The sequence below is a fragment of the Lytechinus pictus genome, chromosome 9, assembly GCF_037042905.1.
Source record: "Lytechinus pictus isolate F3 Inbred chromosome 9, Lp3.0, whole genome shotgun sequence".
Taxonomy (NCBI): domain Eukaryota; kingdom Metazoa; phylum Echinodermata; class Echinoidea; order Temnopleuroida; family Toxopneustidae; genus Lytechinus; species Lytechinus pictus.
In genome coordinates this window covers 10,531,670-10,556,426 of record NC_087253.1, presented here as the reverse complement: position 1 = coordinate 10,556,426, position 24,757 = coordinate 10,531,670, and the positions used below count along the sequence as shown (strand labels likewise).

At 35.9% G+C, this 24,757-nt stretch overlaps 1 protein-coding gene across 4 annotated transcripts in view; it reads left to right on the top strand.

Annotated features, from left to right (window-relative positions):
• Positions 1 to 9,741: 9,741 nt before the first annotated feature.
• Positions 9,742 to 24,757, top strand: part of LOC129267774 (solute carrier organic anion transporter family member 2A1-like) — a 37,825-nt gene continuing 22,809 nt past the window's right edge. The window contains exons 1-2 of one of the 4 annotated variants that reach the window (XM_064104648.1): positions 9,742 to 10,016; positions 18,993 to 19,139. The gene's annotated coding sequence lies outside the window, so the exon portion shown is untranslated. Of the gene's footprint in view, positions 10,017 to 18,971; positions 19,140 to 19,628; positions 19,640 to 24,757 lie in introns of those variants that run through there. The other 3 variants (XM_064104649.1, XM_064104647.1, XM_064104645.1) reach the window with 3 other exon arrangements.

The window sequence follows — 24,757 nt, the reverse complement described above, 5'->3', positions numbered from 1 at the left end:
TGTTTTTAAACTATCAGCATTTTTATTAGAGCAAATGTGCTTTTTAAAACACCAAAAATGGGCCGAATGCTCAGTATCTATGTGAAGAAAAAATCAAAACCACTCTACCATTTATTCAAACTCGGGCTAATATTCGTGATTCTTGGCAGCACTGCAGAGTAAAGTATTTTGAAATTGTAGAGAATATTTTTTTGAATGGTCCATGGAATTATTCAATTTTTTAGCTTCATGAAATAACGCATCGGATCTGCAGTTAAAGTGCAGAAGATGAGAAAATCAGCTCATACCCGCAGCTAATTAATACCTGTTCATCCATTGTGACGTCAGCGCGCAGAGTGTAAACTATGCGCAGATCATAATGCGCACAAATACAACTGTGGAACGTCCTTAATTAAGCGGAAGTGACGATGGGGTCAAATTATGACGTACGAATTTCAATAGAAAAATACATTATTCATAAGGTAAGGTCCAATCAAATCACAGTTTCTTGCGAGTACGCAAAGAAAAAATAAATGATTCATTAGCAATATGCAAATGGGGGCTTAGGATTCGGTTCAAATGTCTCCCAGGGGGTGTGGCCGAAAGTGGTAAAAAATACGCTTATCACCATGGAGCTTCTATGGAGTATCTGTACGTTATATGCAAATGTTATTTAAATGAGGCTTTTCCGCGGGTGCTACCTTTCCGTCTATACGTATTTATTTGTCTATGGGGCTAACTCTAAACACGCGCACGCATGTTTATTCAGATACGCAGCTTGTTTTGGGGCTACTCCGGGCTGAAAATATTTATATCAAATACAATTTTATGAAAATCTGATAACAAATAGTTAAGTTATTTAATTCTAAAGTTTAGCAATAGTTTATGAAAATGGTGATATGCATGTCGTCATGAATATTAAATAGGTGGGTTGACATGTGCGGAAATCTCTTCCCAAAGGTAGAGGGACCAGTATGGAAAATTTGACAAGCATAAAAAAAAGAAAAAAAAGTTTTTCACCCAAAATGTAAGGTCATTTAGTCCAAAAGCTATTATTTCGATTGTGAAGTGATGTATTTTTCTCCATGAAAGACCAAAAATAGTAGGGGGGCATTTGATATTGTGTCCCCCTACTATTTTTGGTAGGGGGACACGTCCCCCTGTCCCCTCTGGGATTTCCGCCCTTGCGGGTTGAAGATATCACATCCCCACTATCCTGTTTCTTGTGTTATTACATGGAATCAAAATTTTTTAATTTTTTCATACCAGTGTGAATGATATGTCTCCCTTATAATGAAATAAGTTGCAGCAAAGAATATCTAATAGACTAAATCAGTTGTCAATTCAACTGTTTTTTGGTTCTTGAAGGGAAAATATCAAATAAACCTAATTTTATATAATAAAATACAAAAGAACAATTGGGGATATGACATCATCAGTTTGCTCACTGAATATTAATGAAGACATGCTTAAAACTGTTTCACCGGAATAATGCTAATCTTTAAAATGCAATAACTTTGATATTCCTTGTCGGATTTTGATCAAATCTTTATTCTTATGTTCGCCTGATTTCTCTTTATCTGTTCAAACCATATTGCATTCAGTGTGGAGTTTCAGATCAGAATATCAAAAATTTTCTGCTCGCGCTTTGCGCTCACATTATTAATGTAAGAATATATCCAATTACCCATCATTTTCTTGATTTTCAAAACATGAATAGAATGTCCCAATTATAGGTCTGAAATCTCAATTTTGTTTCCGCTCGCTCTTTGCGCTCGCATCAATTGTATAGTTATATACCTATCCTGTTCATGATTAGAAAAGTGCTTAAGATGTCCTGTTTTTAGGTGTGAAATCTCATTTTTAATTCCGCTCGCGCTTCGCGCTCGCATCAATTGTATATTTATATACCTATCCTGTTCTTGATTAGAAAAGTGCTTAGAATGTCTCGTTTTTTGGTCTGAAATCTCAATTTTGTTTCCGCTCGCGCTTCGCGCTCGCATCTTATCCTGTTCATGATTGCAAAAAGTGCTTAGAATGTCCAGTATTTAGGTCGGAATGTCAATTTTTTCAGCTCGCGCTTCGCGCTCGCATTATTTGATTGGTGATATATGAATCGTCTTAATGAGTATAACTGCAAACATTCCTTATAACACTTCCCTTTCGATCAGACCAGAGCGTATATAAAAATTATCTGCTCGCACTGATCACGTTCGCAGTTATTATTTGTTACATACGCATCTTGTTCAGGACCACAAACATTGCTCAAAATATTCAATTTTTCAGGACAAAATACATGAATTTCCCCCCAAAAAAATAGCTCGCGTTTCGATCGCGCTCGACTTATCTCATTATATATCTATGTTCTTTTATAAGAAGAAAGCTAAGAAGTGACTGTCATATATATGTATATATATATATGTGTGGGGGGAGGATTGGTTGGTGTGTGTGTGGTGCCCTTAGAGGTGTGTGTGTGTGTGTAATTATGGAAAATTCAATTATTGTGTCCCCGCGCGGCCGGCGCCCCCCCACCTTTGAGGAGAGATTTCAGCACCCCCACTGAAAAAATCGTTCCCAGGTCCCTGTTATATAGGCCCTATAATCGATGAAAAGTCATGATCATCACCAGCATGACTATGGTCCAACCATGGTCCCAGCTAGCAAGCTGACGTTGGTTGGGCCATGCAATGCGGGGTGCCGATGTCGGCCACATTCGGCGAATATCGGATTCCATAGACCAATGAAAATTAGAATACTACGTACGTACGTAATAATACTGCGTACGTACGTAATAATACTGCGTACGTACGTAATACTTATCACGTACGTACGTAATAATACTGCGTACGTACGTGATAATACTGCGTACGTACGTAATAATTATCACGTACGTACGTAATAATACTGCGTACGTACGTAATAATACTGCGTACGTACGTAATAATTATCACGTACGTACGTAATAATTATCACGTACGTACGTAATAATTATCACGTACGTACGTAATAATTATCACGTACGTACGCAATAATACTGCGTACGTACGTAATAATTGTCACGTACGTACGTAATAATACTACGTACGTACGTGATAATTTTTTTTTTTTGGTTGTCAAAAATGTCCGGTTTGGGGCTTCGTAGTTTAGCGAAAGTTCTATAAAATAATAATGAAATGCAGAAGCTGGTTTTTTCATGATTGGGCATACGGATTGCGAATAATAATAATAATAATGAATAATAAATAATAATAAATGCAATTTATTAGGCGCCATCTCTATCTCATTAGAGATTATAGGCGAACAACTGAACGAGGAGCAAACACAATAACAAATCACAACAAAAAATGATTGATAAAAGGGATTACAGATGGTAAGTTCTTAGCTTAATCTGAATATGTATTCACAGTGGCGTAACTATAGGGGGCATGGGGGGCACATGTCCCCCCCCCAAAAAAAAAAAAAAATCGGGGAAAAGGAGAAAAAGAAGGAGAAAGGGAAAGAAACCTAATGGGAAAGAAGAAATTAGTGTTTATTATAATATTATATTATTATTATGTTATGTTATATTACATAACAATAAAAATAAAATCATAACTTTATGAATCATAACTTGCTCAGGGCCTATGTCTTCATTGTTCCTGGTGCTCGCATTGTCTGTTTAACGAGATATATAATCCTGTTGTACTATATAATCTACCGTTTTCAAGTCAATATACACCAAATATATTTCCTCGGAGTTCGAATTATTATTGTTTTATGTAGTGACACATTATGCTTCTTTTTCATGACTGCTTAAAGTGATTGCCCCATTTTAAGGTCTTATAGAAAACATTTCCTGTCCATGCTTACGTTCGCATTAGTGGATTGGTGAGATATGTCTGCTCTTCATTAATTCCTAAAATCAGTCCTTAATATGTCCCTTTTTCTGATCTGAATATTAAAAAAATTCAGCTTGTGCTTCGCGCTCGCGTCATTTGGTTAGTGAAATACGCATGGTCTTCGTGAATTCCTACAAACAAGCCTTAGAATGCCCCTCAGTCAGGTCTAAATTTCCACAAATTTCAAAATTCGATTAGTGAGACGCGTATGATAATAACCATGATTACAAAGACTACAAAAAGTGCTTTATGTGTTTAGATGTAATTCTAACACAATCAGCAAGCGCTTGGCACTCGCAATAGATGACTATGGTGAGAAATGTGTACTCTTAATGGATTCCTTAAAAATAGTCCTTAAAATGTCCCTGTTTGGGGTCAATATATACAAAAATTTCAGCTCGCACTCCGCGCTCGCATTGTTTGTTTAGCGAGACAGGTACGTATCATGATTACAAAAATTTGCTTATAATGTTAATTTTTTGGTCTGAGTACTAAAAAAATTCAGCTCGCGCTTCGCATTATGTGATCAGTGAGCTACATATCCGTTTAATTGACACTGTCCATAAATGTCTCTATTAGGTCAGTCTCTAGGTATTTCCCATAATTATCGCATCCTCATTAACGGAACAAGGATCAAGATTTAGTGTAAACATTTTCTTGGTTGTCCATTCTTCATTTTTTCTATCTCGACTCGCGGTTAACAGCATTTTCCCTACAATGTTTTCTTTTGTAGGATAATGAAATACATAAATTCGTGATAAGGACCCGCGTGATTGAATGATTCATGGCTTCACTTTAGTTATGAATGAACAAAATGAAAATTGGACACTTTCAATTTAGTAAGATATTCCCTCGGTTTCACGGGCGGTGTCATGTATTATATACACACTTAAAGGACAAGTCCACCCCAACAAAAAGTTGATTTTAATAAAAAGAGAAAAATCCAACAAGCATAACGATGAAAATTTCATCAAAATCGAATATAAAATAAGACAGTTATGACATTTTAACATTTCGCTTAATTTCTCAAAACAGTTATATGCACATCCTGGCTGGTATGCTAATGAGGAGACTATGACGTCATCCACTCACTATTTCTTATGTATTTTATTATATGAAATATGAAATATTCTAATTTTCTCCCCATTGTCAAGTGATACGAAGATTAATTCCTCCCTGAACATGTGAAATTACCATTGTTTAACACTATATGGTTCAGTCAAGTTGGTCCTTATTGTCAAATCTATGAAAATTGAAATATTGTATAATTCAAATAATTAAAAACAAAAGAAATAGTGAGTGATGGACATGATCGACTGACTCACCTATTTGTGCATATCACTGTTTTGTGAAAAATAAGCGAAACTTTAAAATGTCATAACTTTCTTATTTTACATCCGATTTTGATGAAATTTTTAGCACTATGCTAGTTTGATTTTTCTCTATTTATTCAAGTCAGATTTTTTCTGGGGTGGACTTGAATTTTAAAATGTTGGGCAACATACTGTACACTGTGTTGGGTAATGTATGTTGGTAATTATATATATATATTCTGGGCAGTTATTATAAAATTGAGCAAATTTATTACCAAATTATTAGTTTTTATAACCCAATTTGGGCAGATTTTAACTAATAGTTGTTTGAACAGTGCTGCCCAGCTGGGTTGGTTAAGAGTTGGCATTTTTGCCCAACTATTTTAAGAGTGTAGGCATTATAGGGGTGGAAGAAGATCCAAAGGTGTACGGGGAGTTCAGGCATGCGCCTGTAATCCAAGCTGCGTAGGCATGATGGGGAAGTCTCGTTTAATATTGATGGAGAGGTTCGAATCCTAGTCAGGTCGCTCGAATGGTGATTTTGAAGGTCGTCTCAAACGTAGGCCTATGTAATCATATCACATTTATGTAAAAAGTCGAATATAGACTCGCACACTTAAAGGGGCATCCTTAATTACTTCACAATAAAAGAAAATGGGTATTGAATACTTCCACGCCCAAAACCTTTTTTTCAATACTACCATTTTGTTTACACTTTACCCCGGTCCTTTTTTTACCACCTTCTCTCCTTCATTAGGTTCGAGGTTCGAGTCTTACTCACATCGCTCGGATTGTGATGTTGAGGTCTTCTCCCCCTTCCAGGACTCGTCTTGATAGTTCCCTCTATTTTCTTCTCTCTCTCTCTCTTTTGTTTCCTCTCTTCATTTTTGCATGACTTGAAGAATCAATCAAGGGCCCGAGTACCCCGCCCTCCCTACAACGTCACAGGAAAAAATGAAGAGGGTCAGCTAAAACTTATCTCTTGGCTCGAAGACAGCGTTTATTCTATTTCCCTTCGTCTTTATCATGTTTCTCGAGAGTTCCAAACACAAAACAAAATTTGGACATCGTCAAGCTAAATCTTACCCACGTGTAATTTGTGATTTCTCATATGACAGGCCTACACATCCGTTTATCAAAAATACCAGAAACCACAAACGGAAATTCCCGTAGACTCATTGACACCTTTTTGCTTTAAGTTGCTTTATGAAACAAGCAATCACGTTCGTTGTAAAAAAAACAATATCGTAATAAAAATGATAGGCGTTTACGCTCCGCGGCGTGAAGAGGGTTCGAGAACAGTACATGTATAGGAAATGCCCGTCAAATGACAATGAATAGCCGGGAGGTCTTTGTCGTAAATTAGTGAACCAGAACAGAAGTTTCGTCCTTAGTTTCGGAGCTGAAGAAAAAATACAAGAATGTTGTCTGTTAAGAGACAATGCAGGACGAAACTGCTGTTTTGATTCACCAACTTTCGACAAAGACTTCTTGGTTGTTCTTTGTTCTTAAGGAAATTTGACAATACACTATAGCCTGCCTGTTCTTGAACCATACCTACTAATGTGAAAACATTAAGTAGATTTCCAATCATTTCATGAATAATGATTATCCTGAAATTACTATATAAACATTTACTATTTTACTCAGTTTTTACTTGATATTTTGGAAGTTTAATGAAGATAAATATGTGAATGGAATGAAATCACATTGAGTCAATTCATGCAGAATATTAGTTGTCTTTAAATCGATTTCATTCGATTTATTTGTCTCGTTAAGTTTATTTCAGATTTGTTTTGGTACTGCAATGATTCGAACAAAAACAGGCATCGACTCTTCAGTTTTTTTCCCAAATGGAATCTGAATTCTTGATTTTCAGATCGAGTTACCTGATTATAGGTATGAACACAACGACGTTAATTTTTCGCATATGGTAGCGCATCCCTGATTTCTGAAAACTACGATTTAGCGAATCAAGTAAGCCGGTAAATAATATTCCTTTTTTTTATAAATCAACGTGCCTGATTGTCTTAAAGAACAGTGGATATTTGAGTCGTATCTATTGATTTGGGGTAATTAGGCCTTGAATGAAATTAGTCATATTTGTCACTTTTATAATTAGAGAAAGAACACCGGCACCCCCCAAAAAAAAACACTATTAGTAACAAATAGCAATTATAATTCATGTATCTTTACGAGATAATTAATCTAAGAGAATTAAGACTACAAAATACAATTTCATAAGATCACGATCTAATACGTATTTCAAATACGAACGAAGTTTTGTTTAAAATTTTGAACGTTGCATTATCTCTTAATATCATTTCATAGATTATGCAACATTTTTTCTTTCCATTTGCACCAGCGTGCTATTTCCACGCTTGAGAAATATGTTGTGGTGTTTGATGGCCTACAATTCATTTTCATAAAACACCCTGTTACTAATAATTACATACGTGTGTATTGAGTTTTGTCAGACGTGTATCAATCAGATATGATTATTTACGCCTGGGAACGTCCTTTAACGTCACCATCCGAAAGACGTGACCAGGGCTCGAACATCGAACATCTGCATCAATTTGAACCTTCCCCACATAGCTTGGATTACAGACGCACGCCACAACGCCCAGTTTATATAATTATATACGTACTCATTAGTACAAAATGATGTACTAATGAGTAAATACATATTCATTGGACATATCTCGACTGTTTGCTCTCAGTTTGGTCGTCAGTAACAACTTTTTTTGTTGTTGTTGGGGGGACCTTTATTTCCCTCTTTAATATATGCACATTATATTATATGTTATTTGGACTCTATAAGAATATTCTGTCTTCCAACTTTACTGGAAAATTACTCGCTCGCTTTGATCGCTCGAATATTGATACCAAGTGTCTGCCCAACTGTAATCATTCACTAGTTATGTCACAACAATCCATAAATAATGGCATAAAAATACCAATATTAAACAACAACTCCCCCCCCCCCAAAAAAAAAATCAATCGTGATCGTCATCATTAAATGTTATAGATATGTCATGTACATGTGTTTTTGTACCCCATATAGGCCTACATAGCACTAATGAATATGGGATACATCCTATAATGTGGAATTTTCAGCTGAATATATCGCTATCCGCCCCCCCCCCCCCCCCCCCCCGTTCGCACCTGATTTAGGCTATTGCTCTGAGACAAAGCAAAGACCCGGCGACTCTTCTTCTTCTCATACAGGACACCGTTTGGTGTATTGTCGATTTTACTTGACGGATGCGTGAACCATTTATGTTATATCACGCGCAATTGAGTGAATCATGAATGTTATGTCATCAGTACTGACGCACTTTTATACTCCAAGGTCATTTAACCCTAGATGTTGATTTTAGACTAGTAGGTCACTGAAGTGCATTGAAATTACCATAGGCTATATAGGTGTTTCAAAAATGCTAAGAAAACATTAACGGGTACATGATCGCTACTTCACGTTCGCCCTTGGTCGATGCACTTTATGAATCAATCGATAGCCGTAAATAAACAAAACTGGACCTTGTTTTTACGGATTTATTCAATGGCAAAGGCCTAGTCCATATAGTACTGCGATAATGGACCACTTATCTGTGTTCATTTGCAGTATATTTTGAATTCCTACAACATTATTATTTTCTTATCTTAACGTTCGGGGGGTGGGGGTAATCACCCCCATAGTAATCACCCCCATATCTTCTAAAAACACATCAGAGATATATCTAAAAAGGCATTTATGGTGGACCTTTCTAGATTAATGTAAAGTATTTCGGCGGGGGTTAACTCTTAACTCCTCCATGATTCTCTTTCCTCGCAATTTCATCTTCCTTCCTCCCATAATGCAACTACCGCCCACTTCTCTCTTCTTCCCTTCAGACCTTTAACGATATTAACAATTAACCATAATTACCTAAAAATGCATCAGAACACTTTGTAAAAGTATGGACCTATTACCTAGGAAAACAGAGAAAGAGCACAAAAACAATTATATATTTCCCCTCTCAATTTCCTCCTTCCTTTGCCGCACCCTTTTCAAGTGGTACTGTCGGGAGCGTGTCGGGAGGGGGACATGGAACTATCCACGGAAGATTGTCTATTGTTGCTGGGGCTGCTGCGACAATGCTCAGCACCCCCAGTAACAATATAACAATGCTCCGTGGATAGGTCCATAAGGGGGCGGTCCGGGAGACTGTCGAAACCTCTAATTTTTTTATCAGTAATCCAAAAAGGGTAAAGAACAAAATTTTGAAAAAATGAAGAAATTATAGAAGAAATGAAAGAAAAGGCTCGGTCGGGGTACTATAATTGCGCCTATTTTTTATAAAAAAAAATTACCTCAGCTTTACCGATTAGGTAATAAAGCCATTTTCGTTGTTGATGTAATGCTATTCGTAATTAATCTTATATTGCGTGCATCGATTTCAGCAATACCTTTCGTTTTCAGTGACATTTTTGTTGTCAGGTTACATCGCACGAGTCTCAACCACAATGCGTGCGCACGAAGCGTGACGTATGCGGCCCCTCTCAATCTGTTTTACTTTTAACGAATCACTACTGGTGGATATAGTCGTGCAGGCGGTGCGTCAAGGGGGGGTTTCTACTGCTCGGCTTCTATTCCCAATATAACCATCCTCGTAAAATTATACGAGTTATAAATTGTTTTTATTCCCATTAAGACCTTTTGCTGGCACAATCAAACAAGTTAAACAAAACTTTGTACTTAGTTTACAGCAGGTTCCGACTAGGATTTCAAACATTTTTGTTTGGAGATTGACCATTTGTCAACTTTTTTCGCGTGAACGTCAGACTACCGTACGACAAGTGGGTGAGTGTTTTTAAAAATCTATTCATATTTTATTGCATTTATCTTTAAATTAGTTCATCATTTAATGTAATGCACTCTCATCGCTCAGAATCATTTAAGCAACCTAAATTTGTTGGGTTCATCACGAATCTACCATCTACTAAAAGTTGTATAAAAAATGAATTTACATTCTTTTAACCAAGAGTTGCATAGTTCATATTCCAACCAAATTTTGGGTTGGTTAAAACAAATCTGAAAGAATATGCATTCATAATAATATGTATTATTTACATAATGATGTCTTCTCTTTTTTATAGGATTTACATCCGAATTCAAGATACTCAGAGCCATGAAATATATCTGAACACAGTAAAACGTTGTTTAAATTTCTACACAACACTGTTTACAATTCAATTTTTATAATCTAATAATAATAATAATAATAGCCAATTTTTATATAGCTTTTCCCAGAATGGCTCAAAGCGCTTTATAGCATATTATTACCCCGGTCATTGTATTAATTTCAATCCCGCACGAAAAGTGCACAATTTCCACTCCCTGGAGAGCATTCCTTGCATTCATCGCAGCCACATTATATGGCGCTGGTAAATTCAAAAATACAATATCTTTCGCATCCTCCCGGGTTCCCATTTAGCACCTGGGTCGGGAGTGGCAAAGTGTTGATTAATGCCTTGCCAAAGGACGCAAGACCGCGGTGGGATTCGAACACACGACCCTCTGTTTACAAGGCGAGAGTCAGAACCACTACACCACGGCTCTTCCAATTTGAGCTATACAGCAATAGTTTTTTTTTTCTGTTTAAATAACCATGTTTGATTTATTGAAGATTTGATATTTAATATCTTAAACACCCGTTTAGATTTTTAAACAACTGCCGTAAAGTTCATATAGCTTTTTTCATTTCATTTCATTTCATTTATTTCATTGTCAACCAAATATAAATCAAATAAATACAATCATAACAAGTCAACATCATTAAAAAAATATACCATGGTCTTTAAATCAACTTGAAAAAGACATGTTATGAGAAAGTTACATACAAAATAATCATGTGTAAGGGATTTGTGATTTATCATTTGTGAAAAATGGAGGATCCAACTAAAAAGCAAAGTTTGTATATTATGGGCTCCTCAAAATATGACAAACGAGAAATAAATTTTATGTATAAAACTTGATATATGTATAGTGAAAAGCAATGGATAGAAATTTAAACAGCGTTTTCACCATGGAGCTATGACAATAGCTCCATGTTTTTACCGTATATTGATCTAAACAGTTTCGATCTGAGTCGTAATTTACTTTCAAAGGCAAGAAACTGACGGATAAATCCAGGGGCTGTTTCATAAAGCACGACTGGTGATCCTTTCTTGTGGTGAATGATATTCATTGGTGATTATTTAGCGTGCAAGAATGGTTCACCAGTCTTTCTCAAAGTAGCTCTTCACTTACGAACAGCTTTTAATACGAAACACCCACCAAGTCCGTACTTTTCACAAATAATTATTGGCCATCGTACACCTTACTACTGATCGGCTACTACACTGTCTGATTTTTGTTTTTAGCCAACCCAAAAGTTGGTTCAGTTATGAACCTATCAACTGTTGGTTAAACGCAATGCAATTTTCTTTTTTAACCAATAGATGGGAGGTTACCCCGCTTTATGGGCTTACTATAGTCGGATTTTCGCTCACCTAACCCAAGAGTCTGAGAGTTGGTTCAAATATGAACCTGGTCAAACAAAATATCCAAATTCATTTTGCCTGCAATTTTGTTTTTTTACCAAAGTCTGGTTGGTTAAACTAACTTAATATAGTTTCATAAAAAAAACTCATCGATTAAGGATGATGAAATAAAATAATATTTTAAGCTTCTACCATCCTTAACAATATATTTGACAAGCTTTCATCCATTTCTGTGGACTTTCTCAAAGCCACGTGATCAGTCATCCACAACGCTGGCTGCCTGAGGTCTATAACTCTGTGTCTCTTAATTAATATCCAGGGCCTCTGTCACGTAATCACTTTTTATCCACAGTGACTCTTTCATCTTTCTTTTACAGAAGTTACTTTCAAAGTTAATTATTAGGGCATCATATCCCGTCCGATACTGGGGGAATGTATTAAGGGCGTGTTCTACCACAGCTGAAGGGGGTTGGTTTTTAAATCCGAGGGCTCTTTTATGTTCCTTTAAGTCGTTCATTCAGAGTTCTGCCTCATTCTCCGACATAACAATTGGCACGACAATCTGTGCTTATGATCTTGTAAAGAATACCCGACCTTTCTTCTTCTGAAACCTCGTCTTTTGGATTGAATAACCTGCTTTCAACCAGCTTTTGACAGCAACAGTGATTTTTTTTTCTTATAGGTTGGTTAAAATATTTGAAAGTGTACGTTTTAGATCATGATAACAAAATTTAGGCCTAAGTATTAGTGTGAGCAATGAAAACCATAGTGTTTCTGAATCGTTTTATGAATACTCAATCTTCTGGCTCTTGCTGTCCTTTAAAGCCTAAATGATAATTTACTTTTCATTTATAAAGACGTCGTAGCACTTTTGGGAATTACCAAAACCTAAAATAATTAGATGTGAATTAAGGCTCGTTTGTTCTTGACCATAATCTCGATCTCAATATTTTTGTGAACATATTTCTAAACATCACATTATATTTTTTTTATGTACTGTAATAAAAAAAAAATATGGAGGATATCATTTTGTTTTCAGGTCGCATTGCAGACCAGTAGTAACGTGTGCTGTTATCTTGAAGGTGATCGAAGTCATGGGCCTGGTTGCATAAAAGAGTTTGTAATCAAACGCATCTTTACTTTCAGTCAGTCAATAATAGATAAAGTATCAGCGATTTATTTTTTTTACATTTAAGTAGCGTTCATACGCGAATCTATCTGCATCACAACGGGACCAGTTACCAACCACCCCAAAACCACCAATAGGTCTCGGGGAAGGTTTTCTGTTAATAGCCAAAAAAGTAAAATTGGTCTTTAAAAAAGCCAACATTCAAAACTTAGCTTGTGTGAAGGAGTATTTTTTCATATTTATACTGTAAACATTTCGAGTTGTAAAGTTGAATAGAAAACAAAATACAATAGTTTCTCTTACACAAGTTTTGCAGACTAATTGAAAGTTTCATTGAAATTGCACAATGTGCACATCTCATGCTTGAGTGAACACAAACTTCAAATTTTGTTTTCTCTTTATTCTCTGAAGCTCTCGTTTTGTTTTCTCTGCATTCAATCAAGCATATTTTACAGTAATTCAAACTCTAGAATTTATTATTTTGTTTACAATGGTTTATATCTCGTGGTGATTAGGAATCATAAAAAAAGATAAGAATCGAATGTGAGGGAATACGAATGCTGAAGCCTTAAATTGGCAATTGATTTTCTACGAAAATGGTACTTTGTACATGGAATATAGAATTACATTTGTAATAATCGAATAACTAATGTCCATGAAACATTGAATGCCAAACGAACCACGTAAACATATAAATTCATGAACAACCTCAGCGTCATTACATACGTTATATAACTAATCTGTTACCTTCAGAGTTTAAAAGGCCTTCCCTTATCTCTTTTTCATCTTATTTTCTTTATTTCTTCAGAGAAAGGTGGACTTTTGATCAAAAGCTATTAACATCAGTTGCGAATCCAAGTGTCGAATGGAATTAAGCGTGTCCCTTTTTTCAGAAGTTCTGTCCCGTCTTCTTAAAGACGTTGAGAGAGGCCATCTCACTATAATTACCATGATTGAATTATCCTCGGGAACTCTTGATACCAATCCAAGGATAGCACTGAGGCATTTCAAAGACCTCACTGCTTTTGATCAATACGCCTACGTAAAGTCTTAGAGTATTGAGTGCTTTGATGCATAAAAGGGAGACTTATTTGTTAATCCACACATAATACCTACTTGTTAAGTTTGAATCAGGGGGTCTTGCTTGGAGACTAGGGCATGGCATGGTGGTTCAGTGGTCGAGTACCCACCTGAACGTGAGGTCGTTGGTTTAATTCCTGGCCGATTCATACCGAGGACTTGAAAATGGGAACTCCTGCCTTCTTGTCTATCTCTCGACTTTGGAGTATGGTGAATGGAAATAATAATAATAATGATATGCAAGATTTGTATAGCGCTTAAAACAAATGTTTCTAAGCGCTGCATACTTTTACCCCGGCTTTAGCACGGCTATTCTGATCGGGCGCATCGAGCATTCATGGAATTCCTTCCTACCGGTTACCAATTTACTACACCTGGGTCGAGAGTGGCAAAGGACACTGGTGCTGCGGTGGGATTTGAACCCCAGACCTTGTGGTTCAAAGTCCGAAGACTTGTCCACTGAGCCACAACACCTCTACATTATATTGTGATGAGCTCGCTTGAGAATCAGCTAAATGTTGAAGTGGCTACTGGGTAAGGAAGAGATATCATAGCGGGGGGGGGGGGAGTAATGTGAATGATAGAGCTACCAGCGCACGACGATTTTTACATACCAATCACCAAACACTTAAAAAAAAAGGTTTACCCAATATCGTTTGTTGGGTAAAAAGATAGGCAGTGTATTTTTCACACTTGGTAGACTTTTGAGGACTTTTTCAATGCTTGTCAGACAATTTTGGCGGTTACTTTCGGAAGTGGCAGTGATTTTTCGTCCTCATTTTTTGTAAGTTGCCAGAAAACGTTTTTACTCCTCAGGTTTTCTACAGGTACGCCACTACCCGCGAGCACAATGAGAACAACTTAAGTCCTCTTCATGGAATTTGTAATCACGGTATTAGGCTTTTGGCCAGTCCTGAAAAGGAAAGCTTGACGGTGTAATGACAATAAAAATAGGCTGTCTAAATTTTGTAAACAACGCTGTTTACTTTATTACAGTAGTTGTTTAAACAAGTATTATGACAAGTGTTTAAAACCTTAAATATCAAAGTTTCTTTAATTTTTGATATTATATTTTTCATTGTAATCAAACGTGGTTGTTTAAACTGTTAAAACAACTACTTTAAGGATCATAATAGTAATCAGCGTTGTTACTGTGCACACTCGCAAAAATTATTAACCAATCTTTCTGTTGAAGCATAAACCAAGTGCTGGTTTAAAACTAATTTAAGGCAAACATGAATTTAGATTTTTTTTTTAAGCCAACAGGTGGTTGGTTTATACATGTATTTAACCAACATTTTTATTCGGGTTGAAAATATCGCTCCGATGGAAAATCTGCAATTTAAGCAAAACCTATATCTCCAAAATTAAATAGACCTTTTACCCATTTTACATTTTTCTGAACCAAAAGCTCTTTTTCAATCTAACCTTATGCCCTCTGAGATATTAAGATTCATGTCACAAAAAAAAACTGAAAGTAAGAATGCACATCAAACGCCCGGGGGGGGGGGGGGGGCAGTCAAATATATTGATGTACACACGCGTGGCCAAATTATTTCCAAACACCCCCTACACGAGTTTTTCTCTGTGTGCAAATTAAACCCCTAAAAAAGTTTTTCGCGGGCTTTATTTACACGTTTTGGCCCCTAAACAAGTTGTCGCCAGAATATGACCCCGGGGAAAAAGCTTGGGGGAACAAAACATACCCTAAATACGTTTGGCTAGTCTTAAAAAAAGCTTTGGAAAAAAACATACTCTAAATACGTTTGACCCTGCGATTGACCATTGACCAGTTTCTCAAAACTACCCCTTTTTTTAAATCGGTGCTTTCATCGGATACCCTTAGCAAGTGCAACGCGTGTGTACAGTAATATATTTGACTCCCCCCCCCCCCCCCCCGACCAAACGACGAGAAGCATCTTCCTTGACACAAGTAAAGTTCTTCAAACAGTTCTTTTAAAATATGGATTTTTAAAAGATAAATTTTTGTTTTTAATAATTCTTGTTTCTGCGATACAACTGATATGTTGTAACCTGTCAGCAATTGGTTACATCACAAATCCAAGTCGAGGAGGAATATGCACATGGGTATATACAAAAAAAAAACTCATTAACCCACAAACTGAATGGAATGTGTAACATTATGTCACAACATAGATTTTGATAATATTTATATAACATTTGTCGTTGAAAAGCACTGACACAGCTTTTTTATGGAACGCTGCCAATGATTGTGTTCCCATTTATCAGTAAGAAAAATAAACAATTTATTTTCTTTGTTTAACAATAGAATTGGAATACCAGGTTGACAAAAACCGGAGGTTTGAACATGTTGAACAGGATGATATCGTTTTCAATATACTGGCACAGAACTTTCAAGGAACTTCTCCTCTTTGGAATAGACCTGCTTGCTGTGATTTTACGATATCTAATGTCAAAAGGAGGTTTCTTTTAATGTCAAATATTAACCAATAACTTCAAGCATTGCCGCTTGACAAAGCTTTGTAAAAGAGCTCAGTAACTCTTTAAGGCCGCCGCACACCTTATGATTGGTCTGCGACAAGATTTTTAAATAAAACGCAGACATGGAATTTCTTACTGTGTAATGTTCTAAATCATCATATACGAATACCTAACATCAAATCTGTGATATATGCTAGCATCCTTATAATAATAAAAGTGAATTTAATATCTAGTCGTAATGAGGTCATAGCGATCGTGCGATTGGCCGCGATTTGAAACTAATTTGGCCTTTACGCCAAAATAAAGGCTTGCAATCATCCAAAATTGTTATATTAGTATTCCTTCAGTTAATTTGAGACTCAAATACAGATATACATTTCTTTCACATTTTCGGAAAATGAGCAAAATTCAATTTCTTCGTAAATCGGACCGTGGACCAGTCGTAAGGTGTGCGGTGACCTAACGATTACAAGAGTCGTAATTTACACCGGATCGCTATCGATAGGCACAGCTCTTCCAGGGTTAAGAAATATTCTTGTCATTGATTAGTTAGTTGAATGTGGACTGACTTTCATATTACCAATAATAGCTTGTGTGTATGCAATATCTTAAATATCAGTACAGTGGCGTATAATGAGGCAATGCACAATATGGTCATGATGGGGAGTGAGGCAAAATTTCAAAGTACAGAGCGATCAATGCAAGCTAGCAAAAACTATGACATTCTTAAAATGAGAATGTAATTTTTAATTGATTTTGACATGATATTCAGGTAATAACAACACAGTTTACCCCATTTGTTTTCTTTCTTTTTCTTTCTCCCTTTTTTCCTTTTTTTTATTTTTGGTTGTGGAAATTCTTTAAGGTGGCATGGTCCCCAAGCTTCCCCTAAATGTCCATCAGTTTAGCAAAATGATATTTCTGTTTTTCCTTTTAAATATTAACTAATAACATCAAAAGTTCAACCTATATGTCGCATGACGAAGCTGTGACGAAGCGCACAATCTTTAATTGATAACATGAATCTGGAATTCAAATCGGATGACACTCGACAGGCACATCTTATCCAGGGGTGTGAAGAAATCATGTAATTGATGAGTTATTAGTTGAATAAGGAATGTGCCCCCGACTGCCCCTCTTGACTCATGGGTGCAAACTTTACTCCCTTGTTTTGCGTCGGGGGAAAATCACAAATTTTATGTTGACAATGTGAATGTTCTTCCAAGAAACTCGATACTCAAATTTACTCAGTAAGATATCACAAGCAGTACAGGAACTAATTAGGACAAGGTTTATTCAATTTAGAGCTCCAAATAGCTACGTTTAATTACAGAAAACAAATTAAATAAAGAATGGAGATTATGAATGATTAAGTAGTAGGATACTATTTATTCATTTTTAATTATGATTTATTAAATGGATATTAAATTAATATTAACCTGCAGCACAGAGTAAACATGCTAAAGGAATTCCATGACATTTGCTTCGGTCAGTTCGGTGACAATTGCTCCGATGGAAACTATGCACGTAGAGTCAATCATAAAATCTGCCTTCTAAAACTAAATAAACCGTCATCCTTATTTGGGCGATTCCATACATGTCGTAAGGGACATTTCAACAATAATATCTGGTCTCTTAAACGACTGCTTGAGCAATAAAAACTTATTTTTGTCGGTATTATAGTTATAGTGGGTAAAAAACTGATTACCAACCAAAACTGTTTGATTATGGGTAAATTAGAGGTGAAAATGTTGCGTGTCGTATCGGGACTCAGAAATGTCCCGTTATACGACACGCATTTTCACCTCTAATTCCTCCATGGACAAAATATTTTTGATGGTTGTCATTTTTTTTGTATGACTATCCAGTAGTACTTTTGCTACAAAAATTGAAGTTCCTCGTTTGTTTGGACACTAGGTTGGAAAACGTTGCGAAAATGACTGATTTTGCTAGCACGGAATCGCACATTTTTTAATCATTCTGAACCAAATCTATTATAATCCTAACTGCAACTTTGTGCCCTCTGAGATATAAGACCAGAGCAAATGTTGTGTTACCATTAAAGGTGTCAATATTATTTACGAAGACTTCTTTGCTGCTCTGCCACAAGCCATGTACCTTATCACTTATAGATTATTTCATTTTTGCATGAAGCCTATTTGTATACTTGTCTCACTGTTTTTATTCATAAATTAGTTTGGGTTTGGATTGAAAACCTGATGAAAAGTCAAATTCTAAATTTCACAATCAGTCAGTGCATGAAAGATAAGACTGTTCAAATAGAAGTTCAATGCAATTCACAGGGCCGTAACCGGAGGGGGGTGCCCATGGGTTCTGCCGCCACCCCCCCCCCCCCCGCTCGCCAACGGAAAATAACAGATATAGAGAAGAAAAAAGAAAGAGCCAGAAAGTCTTTCATTTCAGCTTGGTAGATGGAAAGTTTTAAGGTTTATCCCCCGTCCAAAATGAGTCGAGTGCAGCTGACTTGTGAATCGATTCGAAAAAAGGTTCACTTTTTTCTAATTCACCCCCCCCCCCCCCAAGAATTACTGGCTACGGCCCTGATTCACATTACCCAATCTTTACCATCAATCTTAGCAGGATTTTTAAGTGTTTTTACAGTGTTTTTGAGGGTTTGAAATACTGGGGAGGACAGAAATATGAGGACACCGCACCAGGCCGTCACGTCTCCACCGATTGAAAAAAGAAACCACATCAACAAAACACAGGAAACTCAAACTGCCGACTGTAAAGTGGAGTCGAATGGAAGTGAGTTTATAGTCCAAGACGATAAAACCAGGCTCAATAGAGAGGAAATGGGTCAAGTTAACCAAAATGACATCATAAAGATTATTCACCCCCCCCCCCTCGATTTCGAAACCCTAAATCTGTATAGAATTATAAAAAAACACTTTTTTACCGGTGTTGGAATTTACCATCTAGTGGGACTTTCCTCGGGGTATGTCCCCTCGCTCTTTTTTTTTGTAAAGATAACTAGTTTATGTCAGCCTTTCTACCTCATTTTTTAATCACTGTTTATTGATATTTTAGATGCTTTGCCTTTTTCATTATTATTAATATTACTATCATTTCATTGTGTATTTTTTATCATTCCTATCTTGTAAGTATGTAATTATGTTGATTTATTTCGATGAAACATTTAAAAAAAAAAACTAATTTTGGCAAAATATTCCTCTGGACCATCAACTGCATGGTCCCAGACTAGTCTGTAGGCACAGGCCCTGATTGAAACTTTGATCGACAAGTGGGTCTAGGACATCCAACACTTGCTGGAGCGAGAAGGACCTCAATAAGGCACAAGGCATTATAAGCTACTCATTCAGATTCAGAGTTAGACCCCCTTAAAGGAAATGAAACCTTTGGAACAAGATAGCTTGTGCAAAAACAGGAAATTAAGAAGCAGATCAATAAAGAAATCAGAAAAATTGAACAGATGATAAGAAAGTTATGAGCATTTGAAGTTGAAGATCATTATTGTAATGTAGATCCTCCCATTGGCAATGCGAGTGATGTCACATGTGAACAACTTTCCATTACTTTTGTATATTTCACTTAAACTGCCCCCTTTATCATATCTATCAGTAGATCATGACCGTGTACTTTCTAGAGGATGGTATGTAATACAGAATTTCAAAGAATACATTATTGATGAAGACTTTGTATCACCATAAAGAGCAAAAATAAACATTTTGGGGTTATTCATCAAAGGGAAAGTTGTTTGACATCACACATCTTTGTCGCATTGTCAATAGGAGGATGTCCAATGCATTAAGGATCTGAACATTCAAATGCTCATAACTTTCTGATTATTTTTCTGATTTTTCTCAAACTTTCTTTCATCTTATTCTTTGATTTTTCTGTTTCCGCACAAGCCCACTTGTTCCAAAGGTTTCATTTCCCTTTAACTCCAGTAAAGGATTTGCACAGTAGTCTTGTCCCACACCTCGACCCCGTTTGAACCTTAATTAAACCATGTTCGAAACTGAGCAATTTCTTACTATCCCATATGCCAGCCCATCCAACAATTCCTTCTCCGGGCATTACTCTCCGTCGACATTGCTGTATAAATTTGTTATTCCATTGGCGAACTACTTCTGATAATACCATGAACAAAAAACAGAAAAGAATGTGAATGTGAATTTGGCAAAAATATGCAGGGCACTGGAAATGTTTTTTTTTTTTTTTACTGGGGCTGCTAAGAAAAAAAAGGTTTTCACTACAAAATGAAGGTTCGTTTGGTCCAGAGAAATTTGACAAACAATAAATAGTTTTCATTAAAAAATTGAGATCAATCTTTTTTTATTTCTTCATTTTTTAACACCTACCAAAATTCCAGGGGGTGTTGCCTATGCAGAATAATACACATATCACCCCTTCGGAAAACATCGGGGGTGCTTCAGCATTTCCAGCACCCTTGATTCCCAGGGACATGGAAATATGATACTATTTGTTGAATTTTATGTCAAACACAATAACAATAGACTTTCATCTTAACAACGTCATTTCTTTGTTCACTCGCTTCACTCGTTCGCAAACTTTTAGATATTTCCCAATACTTTTGGCTCGTTGTACCACTGCTTTCTGCCGCATATGAATAAAGAAAATAGGAAGTAATTTGTTCTTAAATTAAGCTATCTTTACATTAATCCATAACTGATTATAGGAATAATACATATACCTTCCAAAGTCCAACAGAATCCATTTGAATCAAAACGTAATTGGCTCATTAAAGTTATGGATCCTTTTTTTAAATCTATGTACACGCTAGAAATGGCGTAGGCATACACTGTGTCGTCTTAATTTTGCGGCTTTTCGCTGCTTCACATTACCATTTATATATCGCTGTAATTATAAATGCGAAACATATATACTTCAAACATTCTCTCATGTGTTTTGTGGCGTCACTAGTACCTTGAGCATCGGTGTAACAAAGACATGTGACGAGAATTGTGTGTATGAATAATTGATTCTGAAGCAGACGAAAAAAAACACGATCGCTTTATTCTTCTTTGTTTCGTTTTATATTTTCCGACGAGAATTAAAGAGAAAGTTAGGGAATTTGCGAAATTCACTTCGAGAAAAATTTACGGTTTCCTGTATTCGTGTATAATTAATGCAAAAAAGTGAAAATAAAGTGACAACAATTCTATGACGTAAAATAAGAATGACACAAAATTACCGGGATTGTGGGAATACCAATTATTTTATGGAAATGGCTATAATAAGATGTTCCCTTATGTTAATCAAAGTTTGTCGACGGATGTTGTGGAATTTTCCGACACTGCCAATGAAAAGTGCTTCATAAAAATGAAACTCCCATAAAACTGTGTTTCACATTATAATCAGATGAAAATGATGTATTTTATTTCATTTTCTTAATGACTTATAAAAAAAACTCACATTACTAAACAACTAATTTTAACATGAAAATCGTATTGTGCAAATGAAAGAACCAATAATGCCACGCATCAACTATTTGGGGGGTATTTTATTTTAAAATAATAATCAAATAATCAAATATTTCAATTGTAATGACCTTGATGAGTAAGATGGATTACATATATCAACAATAAAATTAGCAATTATGACTTATACTTGCTCCTTGAGGAATAAAATCATGTTTCAACTTATTGCAGGAAATATCAATGAATTTTAAATGATATTATAACAAAAGAATATGGGTATGTGACATAATTTCCACCCACATTTGCGTAGCGTAAATTATATCCTAATCACTCTTTTATGAAAATACGCAAGAAATGGAAATGTTATTTTCAAAAATACATCTCATTATGATGAAATTAAGTTTTGTTTACTTGTTTGAATACAGCTCAATATTTTATGTAAGGGTTGACTCGAACTTAACGCAAAGTTAGCGTTTTATTAGAATATAGTTTGGAACCCTTGGTTATAAACATAAAGGTGTGGAAATGACAATAACCGGTTATGTTGTGCTCAATCGGAACATTACCCTGGATCGTGAGGTCATTTGAGGTGTCATTCACTTGTCTCCTTGATCTTTATCTACTAAAAAACAACATGACAATGTCATGTGTCATGGTGTGACCGATGCTATGATTCTGTTCATCTGCATGTGGTTATCTATGCTCCGGTCACACCGTCGCCTCCTTATAGCTTATACGCTAAATGACCTCCAATGATTTCGACAAAGGAACACGAACTTGGACATTATCATAATCAGTTTATGCAGCAAACATGGCAAAGGCACGATTTCACAAGTTCATGGAGTTCCAGTACATATGAATAAAGATAGATGCTCACGTGCCTTTTTTAAAGGGGTACTCCGGGCTGAAAATAAATACTTCCAAACAAAAAGAGCTATGATTTCACTGAGCAAAATGCTGACATAGAAATCCCATCAATACCTGGTAACAAATAGACCCAACCTTGCTCTATTATAATTGAAATGACTCTGACAAGCAACACCTAACCAACAAAATTGAACAAACCAAACAAAATTAATAAAAGTCATCCCAATACTTGGACACTCTGCCCCCCCCCCCCACCACCACCGCACATACACGTCTGTGTATGATTAGAGGTTTACTTTCATTTTTTTTTCCCAGAAAAAGATGTACAAGTTGGTTTTGTGCCTTAAAAATAAACCTCAATATTTGTTTTGTATATTCAAAAATGAAAATTGGAAGATGTTAACTTGGAGATTATTCAATCCATCTTCTTTTAAATGTGCCCACGTTGATATAAATAATACATTAAGTGTTTTCATTCATTCAGTGCATAATAAATGAACATGTGGTGTGTATTGGCCTTCCCCTTTGGCGTAGCCGGGAGTCGAACCCTCGACTTTTGTTTGTTAATCAGGCACCACGACACCACCACCTTACTTAACAAGCTGACTTTTTTTTACATATTACTATATCCGCTTGGCTGAATTCATGGAACAAAATATTGAGAAAAATATTTGAAATTGAGATGATAACGAAAGTAATACCCGGGTGTCAACCGATAATCACCTATTGTTTCATTTAAACCGCCAAAAGTAAACATGAAGCAAAACAATCCTGTATCAATTGATTGCTGGGGTGAATAGATAGCCATCTGTACTTTTTCTTTGAAATCTTATATGATTTTTATCTTACGGATAAAAGCAAGAAGATATTGAATAAATATTAGAAGGAAATGACATGATAGGACTTTACCTTTGTCGGTTTAATGGACTTTCCGGAGATATAGGTCACACACCAGTAATACAAACTAACATTTACGTGTTAAATCATATAGTCATAGGCGTAGAAGGGGGTGGCTATAGGGCCTATACAGTGCGTATAAAAAATGGACAGTTATGTAAAGTATATCAAAATTTTGTTTCGAATTATGATATGTATATTTTGATATCGATAGATGCTCTGAAGTCTTATCTTTCGAATGTCATTGAAAAAAGTATGTCACACGGAACGTTTTTGTCAGGGGTTCAAAAAAGGCTTGCGCCAAATGGCAGAAATTCCAGAAACGGAGAAAATATTGACGATCAGACATCTTGCTAATCAGCAGACTTCGTCTTAAGCTTTTCATTATCTTTGCCATAATTTTCGAATTATGTTTTCAAATTCTATTTACAAAGTATTAATTTACTTGAATTAATTTGTATTTTCATTGAACTGTTATCTTATAGCACCCCTTAATAAGTATGAAAAAAAATTGATTAGTGAACCCAAGTATAAAGGGAATTTGCATTATCAATGAGAGAGCTTGTAATTTATTCAAATACTGTTGTACAAAGGTTGTGGTGCATTTGAAAGACGTGAATATTTTCCTGTAAGAATTAATATTGTCCTGTCAAGCACCATGACCCTGGGAAGCGTGGGTGCTTCAGAACCCCCAAGATTTCCCTGGGGGGGGGGGGGGGATGCGTGTATTATTCATCATAGGCAGCACCCCTGGAAAATGTTACGCATGTTATAAATTGGATACTGAACAAAAATTACCTTAATTTTGTACTGCTAAAAATCTCGCATAGCTAATCGAGAACATCGCAGGAACAGAACTCTTCTATAGATATCATTTTCATCCACTGAGAGACATCATAATTTACAAAATAACAATCCCTTTATACAGCTTAAAATATAAAGTCTGAAAGAAGACTCGCTTCTCCAAAGGACACATTTTGAGATGGTATGAAAACGTAGTTCATTTTATCATTCTCTGTTTGGTATACAAACATTGAGCATGATTAAAATGAATTATTTTGAATATTGTTACATGATTTTAGATAAACCTGTCCAGGATGCATTGTGCGTAGATGAACGTCTCAGACCTCAAGCAGACTTCTGCCTCAAATATATTATGTAAATGCAGGGGCCTTGGATGAAACTTTGAAGAGGGGT